The 11,337-nt window shown below is 41.5% G+C and overlaps 1 long non-coding RNA gene across 1 annotated transcript; it reads right to left on the reverse strand.

Moving 5' to 3' along the window:
* Positions 1-424: 424 nt before the first annotated feature.
* Positions 425-10,819, reverse strand: LOC128900880 (uncharacterized). Its single transcript, XR_008463380.1, has 3 exons — positions 10,665-10,819; positions 9,318-9,423; positions 425-1,069 (listed from the first exon to the last, which is right to left on the reverse strand). It is a non-coding gene; the product is annotated as an uncharacterized LOC128900880 (long non-coding RNA).
* Positions 10,820-11,337: the final 518 nt, after the last annotated feature.

An 11,337-nucleotide genomic window follows, 5' to 3' on the forward strand; every position in this document is an offset into this window, starting at 1 on the left:
CTTTACAAGACGTTTCTGCAGCCCATCCACTGTGCCATATGCCCTCCTGGACACAACGGCTAAGGCTGAAGAACCGTGATGCACCAGGACGAGCTCAGCCAGCCACTGGTGGACAGAAACACCCATCTTCCAGTGGGAGACAAATCTCCCAATGCAGCCACACCATCTCTGAGGTCTTTGGTGTTATTCACACAGAGACACAATGAAATACCTCCAAAACAGGAGTACAGGTCCTAGAATTCATCTCTCTAACAAATACTAAGATATTAAAGCCTCTTTTGAGGCATGTTCTCCTTTAGCACCCTCCAACCCAAGCTAACCTCTCTAGCCTTGAAGAGGGATAAATATATTTCTCTCTCTTTTCCAGACTCTTTAACAAGCTTATTGTCTCCACAGGTAGTTACTACCTTTTTGTTTCAGACAGTCTGAGGGGTTAATTTCAGCTTTTTCAGCTGCTGTTTCTATTTCAGACCTGAAGAGGGGCTTGTGTGTCCAATCACGTCTCTGTCGTTTCCAGTTTTAGCAAACTAGTCTAATGAAACATTTCACTTTTCCCCGCAAACTTTGCTTTACTTCTGCTCTTAGACCATCATGGCTATACTACTACTTCTGCAATATTCACCAAAAAATGGTTAGATCTCTGTAGTCATGATATTCTTATGTTTCAGCCCCATGTCCGTCGTGCGGACTGAACTCCTAAACTGAATTGTTTATGGAATTACTGCTGGACTTGTGGGCTCCTGTGATCACTGCCTGGTGTTATATGGGATTAGCGTGCATAGGAACTGGAATGTTTCAGAGCCACCTCTTCTCCCGGGGCTGGCAGCTCTGTGGTACCTGGCTGCATCTGAATCTCTGCCCTCCGAGCAGCCTCTGAAGCCAAACTCGCTGGGAGCCTTCTGGAGCCAGCAGCTGTCAGAAACATGTTCATTGCAGAAGCAATGAGAAATTAATAACATCCGGCATTTGCTTAGTGTTTTCCTAAGCGACAACCACTACGCTCCTATGAAGCTGGTAAAACTGTTGTGATCTCTGAAGTGGGAAAACCAAAGCATAAAGCAGCCAGAACCTAAAAAAAAAAAAAAAAAAAAAAAAAAAAGAGCATGAAATATCTAGCTTTTTACCCAAATGGCTTGATTTTCAGAGATAACAGTCATTCACATCTCCTGCTGAATTTGTTTTTCAGATGTGGAAGTCAGTGCAAGTTGCAGGTGCTCAGCACCTCTGAAGGTCAGGCCACCCAGCTGGCTGACTAACTGCCGGGGGGGAGGTACTTGAGGGGGGGATGGCAGGTTGCATCTCGTTGAAGCTTCTGATTTTGACAGTGTGGGCCAGGTACATGTGACATTTCAGTAACAACAGTCTGTTGAATGAATTACTTCTCATCCCAGTGTTAATTCGTAGAATCACATTGCCTCTCAAAGCAAGACTTTATTTTCCTGAAGAGTTCTGAGCACAAGCTTAGTTAAATCAATTAACATACTGTTCTCTGCGCACACACGAGAGCTGAAAATCCCTTGCATCTCAGAGGTTTTTCTAATTACATAAAAGCAGCATTCAGGAACCGTAGAGCCACGTGGTCCGTGTGAAACCGAGTAAGGGAGGAAGTGTGAGGAAGAAAACAGCAGCCCGATGTAGTGCAGGCTCACCTGCACCTTCCCCACTTCTTCCTTGGAATGCGTGGTAGCAACATTGCTTTCACGTTCCAGAGAAGGAAAATGCTTTTGTTGCTCAAAAGCAAATAGCCAAGAAAACTGTGAGGCAGGCCTGTGTCCATTACCCCTGCTGTCTGGCAGTGAGGGATCTCCACCAGCCAGTCTGGTCCTCGGGGAGAGCAGGACGGGGACAGGGCTTTTTCCAGCAGGAGTTTCCAATTTGGCATTTGGTTGCAGCCAGTCCCTGAGTTTTGTGGCTTGGAGAGGATGATGTAAATTTCATGTATTGTGTTTAGCTTTTGATGGATTTGTTTTTTGTTTTGTTTTGTTTTTTTTTTTAATTCTAGTTAATTTGACTGTCAAGGTTTTCAATGGCATCAACAGCAGTAATTTAACTTCTGCTACCTGTTGTGGGTGGCTTATGTAATGTTAAATTTTTACCTTCGTGCAAAGCATCCAACTGCCAAGATCATAAGCATTATATAAATTACTAAATTAAATAACTAAATGAGAGGCTTTTCAAGGACTCAAAGGAAATTCAGAGCTTTGGTATAGCTCAGGAAAGAGGAGAATGACAGGAATAAAGCTATTAGGATATGATTTCCGTTCAAAGCAAATTGCATGCAAATACTATCTCCTTCTAGGAGTGTGTAGATGCCCCCACCAGTCACAGCCCCTTGTTGCTAGGCTTCGTACATACGAGAAGAGAAAGATAACAGCTGCTTTAAAAAGCTCTCACCACTCCAGGAGATGTTATCACATCTGTTGTACACAGAGAAGTCGAATGATTTGCCCAGCTTCAGGAATTGGTTCCTGAGCCAGGAGTTGACCCCTACTTCTGTGTCATGGCTCACTCCTTGTTCCTCCACATATTCTTCCTGCTTATGCACATCCTCTGGTTCTTCCTTTACAAGGGAGAGTATAAACCGAAGTCAAATCTGAGCCCTTTTTTATTGCAGGACTGCAAGCAGTTTTGAGATTTTCCGCAGTTCTGGATTTTGAAACAAAAATTATGCCGCTCTCCATTTGACATCGCTGTCACATTAGAAGGACGCAGAATCAGTGCAAGGTGTGCCGATTCCAACTCTGGTCTCTCTGAGAGCTTGTAAACTGACTGTAGTTTTTTAAACACTGCTACAGCCTGCTGCCCAGTTCCACTGGCCACACAAGGGGGTCCAACATATTTTAGCTGATTGCACTGCTCCTTAACAGATCTTTACATGCTAGGACACAGTAGGGTTTGGAGTGAGAACTGAAACTGTAAACAAATCCCACTGTTCCCAGATGGCATAGCTTAAGACTGTCATCTCCATCTTGTCAAATCTCATTTATTTGCTTTAGTTTAATGGTACAGCAAATACATAATTAAGAATTTCACATTCATGGAAATAAGAAGGGAAATTTGGTGTTTGGAAAAATTACACCACCCTGTATTAAACACATGAAAAATCCACTACTAGCTATAACAATAGAAACAGGGTGAATTAACTCGCTGGAAATGAAGAGATATTTCATGAAAAAGGTCATATGTAGTGGAGAAGAAACCTATCAATAAAAGGCAGCCAGATATAAAACGTGATGGAATGTCTTGATTGCAATCTTTATGGACCTCAGCTATTAACCATGCTATATAACAGTGCAAATAACTTTCCTGCAAAATTGTAAATCAGTTTTGTGCCATTAGAGGAAATACTACGTGATACTTTGAATTAGTCTTTAAAATGACACTGCTCAGATATGCTCATGTCAGGGATAATAGCAGAGCTCCCTGTGAGATGGTACGCATTCAAAGAAAATAAGAGATAATGACCATGATCACTTCAATAAACCTGTGGTTAAACCACACACAGATATATGCCAGACTAAATGTAGCCTGACAATGAAATCAGCCATGGTGCACGGTGTGAAGAACATAGCTGTTAGAACAGCAGTCAAAAAATGACTACCTTTAAAAAGTGCTGCCAGATAAGAGGAGAAAAAGTATGGGCACAGCATATCTGTCACATTAGTTCACCATTTATTAATACATCTTTGAATGGAGTGTTTGGAAATGTAACTGTAACTTATAAGGGAGCTGAGCACACAATAGAAGTTATTCATTTCTTGCTCAGCTTGATTTAAGCAATGGCAGGGACAGTGCTGTTATCAGTGCTGCGAGCTGAAACACAAATATACTGAAAGCCTCTGAAGTAATTCTTCCGCTGTAGGAGCTGATGAGAGAGGAAAGTCGGTTTCTCCCCAGAGTTTGCTGATGGTGTCAGGTATGGCGTTTATGTCACCAGGCATTGAAGAGGTGAGGATAACTTAGTTAACAGCTTGGTTCAATCTGGCTTTCCAGAGTGGGACTTCTCAAGCATTTTGGAAGTGTAACCTTCTTTTGGCTCGTGCCTGTTCACCCCTTTTTGTTGGCAGACGCTCATCTCCAAGGCAGGGTGGTGAGAATTGGCTGGAATTACTGGCTGCAAATAGGGACGCCCATTTGCTCACTCTGGTTAAGCTGAGCTGCTGCTGGCACTCGGAGGTAGTTAGCAGCTATCTAGCTAGTTGAAACACTTGCAGCCCAGAAATAAAAATCTGTTCATGCTAAGAATGGAACTGCTACCAGCTTTGCAGGAAACTGAATTGCTACAGATATATCTCATCTAGCACTTTATGAGCTATTTCAGCCTTTATGCGGTTACTCATCCAGGGCAGTTCTGGAATTGAGGTGTAGCCATGGGGGATACAGACCTGGGAGAGACTTCCTGGATCATTTGCTCTTATGGAAAGCTACTTTGACCCTTTCATGCACTTAAGAGGTTACGTTCAGAAACAGAGGTAGTTCTTTTGCTGTCACTGGAAGGTTGCTCCAGTACCTTTGGCATTAGAATCCTTTTTCTCATTTCCAGCAATTTGTTCTTGTGCCAATACTCCAAAATGATTTTCAAACTTGGTTTTGTTGGGTTTTTTTGTTTTGTTTTGTTTTGTTTTTCCCCATTCCTGCAGGCCCCCTCTCTCTTCTCCCATATGTATTTATAAACAGCAATTACGTGCCTTCTCCACCTTCATTTTGCTGACATAAATGAAGTTCTTCTGTCATATTCTCCTGTCTTTCCATATCCCTGGACATACTTGCAGTGTTAGATCTGTGTGACTTTTTCTTGGAATTGACAGGCCAGAATTTGATAAAGACTTCTATGGGACACGTCTACCTTTTTAGAGCAGTCTTGTTATTTTCCTATTTCCATTGGAAACACAACACGCCTTATGCTCTAGGGTTGACCTGAGGTCGATTTTCAGTCTTTGTTGGTTGGTTACCTCAGGGAATCATATTTATTGGTGGTAACCTGGTACCTCCAGGACTTTGCTATTTCCCATTTGGGAGTCCAAAGGTACAGCAGAATGTCTTGCATGACCTTATACTTGGCCAGGTAAACTCCCAGGTATTTGTGCTACTCCTGCCTTTAACATCAAGGCTTCCTGCGGGTAACAATGTCTCCCGGTGTTACGAAAGTATACATACTGAAGCCAAGGTTTTTCAATGTTTAAAATTAAGAAGTTCATCTATATGTATAATGTACAAGTAAGTAAGATTTATGACAGTGGATGAGGAGTCATCTTGCACTGGACCTGCACAAAAGGGAAAAAAACCCCAAATAATTGGCAATAAACAAACTTCATTACTGCAAACTCTGCTTTTCCATACTTTGGAATAGGAAGAATATTTATCTGGGTAACAAAAAAAGTGGATTGTATTCTTTGACTTCGAAGTATTGTGCCTCTTAACAAGATATTTTTATCTATTTTTTCAGTTAGAGTCTTGCTCTGTGTTTGAGTCCCAAAGACAAATAAATTTTCATAAAATTATCATCTCCTTAAAATTTGAGCCACAGTTGGCATATTTTTCTTTGACTGGATTGCTTGCACCTTATTCTGTGTTTTATGAAGGCAGCTCAATGCTACTTCTCATTTACATGTGCTTGTGACTTTTGGTCAAAAAACTCATAAGTGAATGCTAAATCACTTCACTTCTGTCTGTGAAATCACAGTCAACAGCACTCAAGAGGACATACTGGAGAAAATCTTGTGAAGGGACATGAAGATAATGAAGGGACTGGAGCATCCCTCCTATAGTGAAAAGCTGAGAGCTGAGTTTAGCCTAGAGAAGGCTGAGGGGGGATCTCACCAATTTATAGATATACGTGAAGGGAGGGTGCACAGAAGATGAGCCAGGCTCTTTTCAGTGCTGCCCAGTGACAGGACCAGAGGCAATGGGCACAAACTGAAACACAGGAGGTTTCCTCTGGACATCAGGAAACAATTTTTTCACTGTGAGAGTGACCGAGCACTAGTGCAGGTTGCCCAGGGAGGTTGTAGAGTCTCCATCCTTGGAGATATTCAAAAGGTGTCTGGCCACACTCCTGGGAAACTGGTTGTAGGTGGCCCTACTTGAGCAGGGGGGTTGGACCAGATAATCTTCAGAGATTCCTTCCAACCTCAACCATTCTGTGATTCAGTGACACTGTGATTCCATGATAAAATTTTTATGCGAAACAACCCTCCTCTTTGAAGGAAGAATAGCAAGCAATTTTGGGTTACGTGAAATACATCCTGGAAAAAATGACACCTACAACAAAAGGGAAATATTCGAAGGAAAGACCTTAGAAGTAGCTGACCTTAAGTTACAGAGCTTTTTGCAGCAATTTCTATTGATAGATTGCATCAAGTATTCCAGTCCAAATGTTTTTCCACCTTGCCTGTGCTAAGAAATACAGCGTGTTCCCTTCCTCAGGAAAATTATTTTCAATTTAAAATCTATGTGAAATGTATATTGAATTTCCTTGTTTGTGTAGTTGGATGGGTAGCAAGAAGATGCAGAGGGAATGATGGGCTAGAGAGGCAAAGTATGTGCTAAATGTTTCTTTGCTTTGTTTTCATATTCTCATAGCTGCTGGCGAACCATGGTATTAGCTGTAGGTGAACAGGTACCTTTTGGAAACAGTTACAGATTATGGGAATATTACTTCATGTTTATAAATTAGACTCATGAGGAGAACATGAGACTGGCAAGTTTGTATGTCCATAGCTCACTGATGGGAAAAGCATAATTGTCTACTTAGTGCAGCTGTTGATACAAAAGATATATGCAGCGCAAGGGACTTGAGAACCTGAGTAGAGAGAAACTGTAGATATTAATCTGAAACCTTCTATATTTTAAGTTGGCTGAACTACTCCACTACAAAACTGTAGCTAAAATTACCCTCAAGTAACAGAATAGCAGAAAAAACTCTAAAACTCAGATAACAATAGTGACAAGTTTATGTAAATCCAAAAGAATTACTGCAAGCAGGCCATGAATAAGCTGTGGTTTGGGAATTGAATTGGAAAAACTCAAGTCCAGTAACCAGCGAAAATTTGCTGTTGTGAAAATTTGCTGTTTGTGATATTTGCAGGTTGAATTTCATGAGGTTCACACAGGCCCGTCTCTCAAGCCTGTCAAGGTCCCTCCAGATGGCATCCCTTCCCTCCAGCCTGTCAACCATACCTCACAGATTGGTGTTGTCAGAAAACTTGCTGAGGTTGCACTCAATCCCACCACTCACATTCCCAACCAAGGTGGTAAATAGTACCAGTTTCAGTACTGAACCCTGAGGAATCCTACTCATCGCTGCTCGCCACTTGGACATCGAACCGTTGAACGCAAGTCTTTGAGTGTGGCCAACCAGCCAATTGCCTATCCACCGAGTGGTCCATCCATCAGATCCCTGTCTCTCCGATTTAGAAACAAGGAAGTTGTGCGGGACAGAAGTTATTGAACATGAAGTTCAATACTGTCCAAGGGAAAAACAGGGCCGGCCTATAATTACGTATAGAAGCTATGCATGCATCTACTTCAGATAATTTCAGAAGATAGCTAAATGACATTACCACACTTGAACAGTAGGAGAAAGTGATTTCTGCAATCTCTGTTGGACGGTAGTGGAGCTAGTATGAGAAACCCAAATGCTGTGGTTCCCCTTCTATTACAAACTCTCTGATAGGCTGTTTTGCTGCATGAAAACAAAGCTGTACAGCAGGCAAGAATGCTTTTACATCTCAATATCATAGTAACTTGTATCTAGCATGCCTTGTTTAAACAATGTTTAAAAGCTCGTCTTTCTCCAAATCTCTAAAGATGCAAAACTGTAAACTACCACACAAGCTACAGCAAAAGCTATGAACAGTAGCTGTCACTCATAGTAAGAATATCTTAGACCAGATGTTGGAGAGGGCTTTTTATGACCTACTGGTGTCTCATAAATATGTTTGGAAACTAGACAGTTTAGAGACCAATTACATAAGTACTTTTCATAAAAGTATGTATGTCTCATGCTCTGAAGGACACTTGCGTAAAAAGAGATCTTCGCTCCTTTGGTCATCAGCTTTTGCTCTTCATATTTCCATAACCAGACACAGACTTCAAATTTGTTTTCTGTGAAGATGAGGCTTACATACAAAAGAAGGAAGGATCATAAAATATGGAGCATACATATGCGTGATAGTTTCCTAGGTGGCAGGTGTCACAGGCTGCTGTAGATTAAATTGTTGCTTGACAGAAGGCCTGTGGTCTTCAAGGAGGTGTTGTCCCTTAACTTGATTGTCTTGCCAAAAAGATGTTTTCATTTAACATGCTGGACCTATTTTCACATTCAGTCTGATGTCCCTAGTTTCTTTTTCCCTTTTCTTTTTCCCTTTTTTTTTATTTTTAAAAAACTCAAATGTAGCATAATTCTAATTTCCTTTACAAAATGTCGTAGATATTCTTGCAACCCTGGGGGCACATGGCTAGCCATAAAAGGCCACAGAAAATGCTTCTGTTAAAGAGGGACGCAGAAGAAAACTGGCTCAATTCCACAGCAAATCTGCATAATAGAGCCTAAAAGCGGGAAACACCTTCTCCAGATGAAATAGATCAGCAGGAGTATTGAGTTTCATGCAGAGATGGGATAGTATTACTTTGAGGAGTAATTCCTTTTTATGTATTTCGCAGGAACAGAGTATATTGTCTAATATTTTTATTTCAGGCTTCACACTTGGTTTTATGAAGCACGTTGAATCATTACCCCTTGGGGGAAAGTTAGCTTTATTTCCTCACTGATGGCAATTCAATGAAATCACTTTGAGCAAAAGGTGAACATTTGTTAGCAGCACAGAGGAACTTATATGACACTTCGGTATGATGGCATTTACACCTACTAAATCCTTCTTGTGACGCCAGTTGCTGGCATGTAAACTGAAGCTCCACCTGCTGCAGCTGGATTCATGTCTAACTTTCTGGAGCAGACAGGATTTCCAGAAATGTGAATGACAAATGAAGCATAAACTATATTCTATTACTCATCCTGCACCATAATGGGTATATTTAAACTTCTTTTTTGTCCTGTATCTGTTTTAGTTACATTTATGGATAAATGGCTCTGTCAAGACATACCTGACTGAGAAAGGCAGCAGCAGTGTAAAACTAAGCACGTGTTCACATGAACAGATGCAGGTGGATGCAAAAGCTTATGAACTCTGTAAGTTGCGTTACCAGGGTGATACACATAAATAAATGCAATGTGACTCTGCTTTTAGCATAGGCAGAATCCCATCCTAGCATTAGTCAATAGCTTCCCTGCTAAAGAAGGTCGATTTTCAACCCACCTGTAGCAGGGCTGAAATTCTCCTCTCTTCCTTCAGCCGGACAGCTGGGCAAAGAGGTGCCCTCAGCTGTTTTGTTTTGAGGTGGAGGAAAACAGCTGGAACTTCACTGGGAAAGAAAAAGAGGGCAAGATTGGGAAATGGCTGGGTATTACGGCAGAATGAGGGAGGTGTTTAGTCAGACACCAGAAGGAGACGTGCTATTGTCACCACTGCAGTAAGGTTGTCTACAGGAGAGAGTGATGGGTGGAAAAACAGAGGTTAGTTTCAAGGCCATTAAGCTCAGAGGTTTCAGAGGCCTCTGAGAAAAGGAGCTCTGGATTGAAGGAGCTGATTTATGAGTACTCAGAGAGAGGTATAAAAAATTATATTAAAGAGGCTGCAAAGACACTTGGAGCCTGTGTGCCTGTCTCCTGTGTTACAAATGACCTGGGAGAATGCTGTAAGCCCTTACAGTAACAGTGCCCCGGCCTCTGCCCTTGCCAAAAGTTGGCATAAGACTAGACTGAAGTTTCATTTCAGCTGCACACGAGATGGTTTGGGGTCCTCTCCTTATTGAGGAGTATGGTATAACATTGTATTTTGTCAAAAGTAGTCAAGTATTTCTGGAATGGGTCAAATCCTTTGGAGACAAGTGAACAAAAATAAAGGCTATGCAATTCTAGTCTATTTTACAAAAAGTGTTTACAATCTCAAGCAGGGAAGAAAAGAACATCCTATTTTAGGACTCCTTTTAAGCACACTGCTGGTAACAGACTGTGAGCTCAGACACCATATTAATATTGAAAGAGGTGATGATTTTAGCTTATTCAATATCAAAGACTAACTGGAATAAAATATCAGTTTCATTCCTTGTTGGTTTCTCTTGTATCCAACTGTCAATCAAAGGCACAGATGAAAATGCACAAAATGTTCTCTATGCTCATATGCTTTTATGATAATGGAGGTATATGCCTAGACGTGTAGATTGGCCACTGAATCCTACCTTCTTCAAAATAGGGAATTTCAAATTGTCACTTATTTATTGTGTCTCTCAAACAGCTGTTCCCTGGCTCCAAGCATTCTCATAGTCATGGTATATATCCATTTACAGCAAATAGAAATGTAAATTTTTTTATAGCAGTCCTGCAAAGCAATTCTGTTTTGATAAATTTACCTTTTTTTTTTTTTAAATATAAAAAGTATCCTTCAAAAACCACCAAACCCATTTTGGCCAGCTCTGTTTAGGTTCCTGAGCGCTTTACCAAAGGACTCAGTTCAGCTGTAGGGTGGCACAGCACTGTGCCCACAAAAGACAAAGTCCTGGTCATAAATGTCACCCAAGGCAATGACAATGAACAAGCAACTCACCCAGCTACCTGCTACGTAAGCAGTGTTCACACGCACAGGGTCAAGGATCGTCCTCAACCCAAGCAGATTCCTGACGTGACCCACTGTGGTGTGAGATTTTCCTTAGGATACAGTAGACTGGGAACTGGAGAGACACACAAAACCATCCTGCTGCCCTTCTCGTGGGACCAGTACTCTGCACAGAGGAAGAGTACTTCCCCCTGCACCCTGTATTTGTCCTAGCTGTCATCTTCATTGACCTTCATATATCCTGGGAGCACAAATTCTTAAGGGTAGAAAGTAATTAAAATGTGCTGTCTGCTCCTTATGGAATGAGAGGAAAGAAACTTATCAGGTTTCAAATAGCCCAAAAAAACCCAGACACATTTGCTCCTGTCATCATCAGCTCGTGGGATGAGCAGCTGGAGGATTCCCCGCTCATAGTTGGGATCGTTGTCATGTGGGGATCAGCCCGTGGGAACGAATGCAATAGAAAGCTGCAGGGGAAACGTGCATTATATAAGCACCAGGGAAAATGTAGCTGCATTTATGCTCATTACTTTCTGTAATCGTGCAAATAGCTGATAAAACCAGAAGAGGCCCCACGTCGTTTCTTGAGTAAGTGCAAAGAGGTCAATGGAGTTAGATCAGGAATCAATTAGCCCATAATATTTTGAAGAATTGCCATCTGGTG

The sequence above is a fragment of the Rissa tridactyla genome, chromosome 1 (assembly GCF_028500815.1).
Source record: "Rissa tridactyla isolate bRisTri1 chromosome 1, bRisTri1.patW.cur.20221130, whole genome shotgun sequence".
Lineage (NCBI taxonomy): Eukaryota > Metazoa > Chordata > Aves > Charadriiformes > Laridae > Rissa > Rissa tridactyla.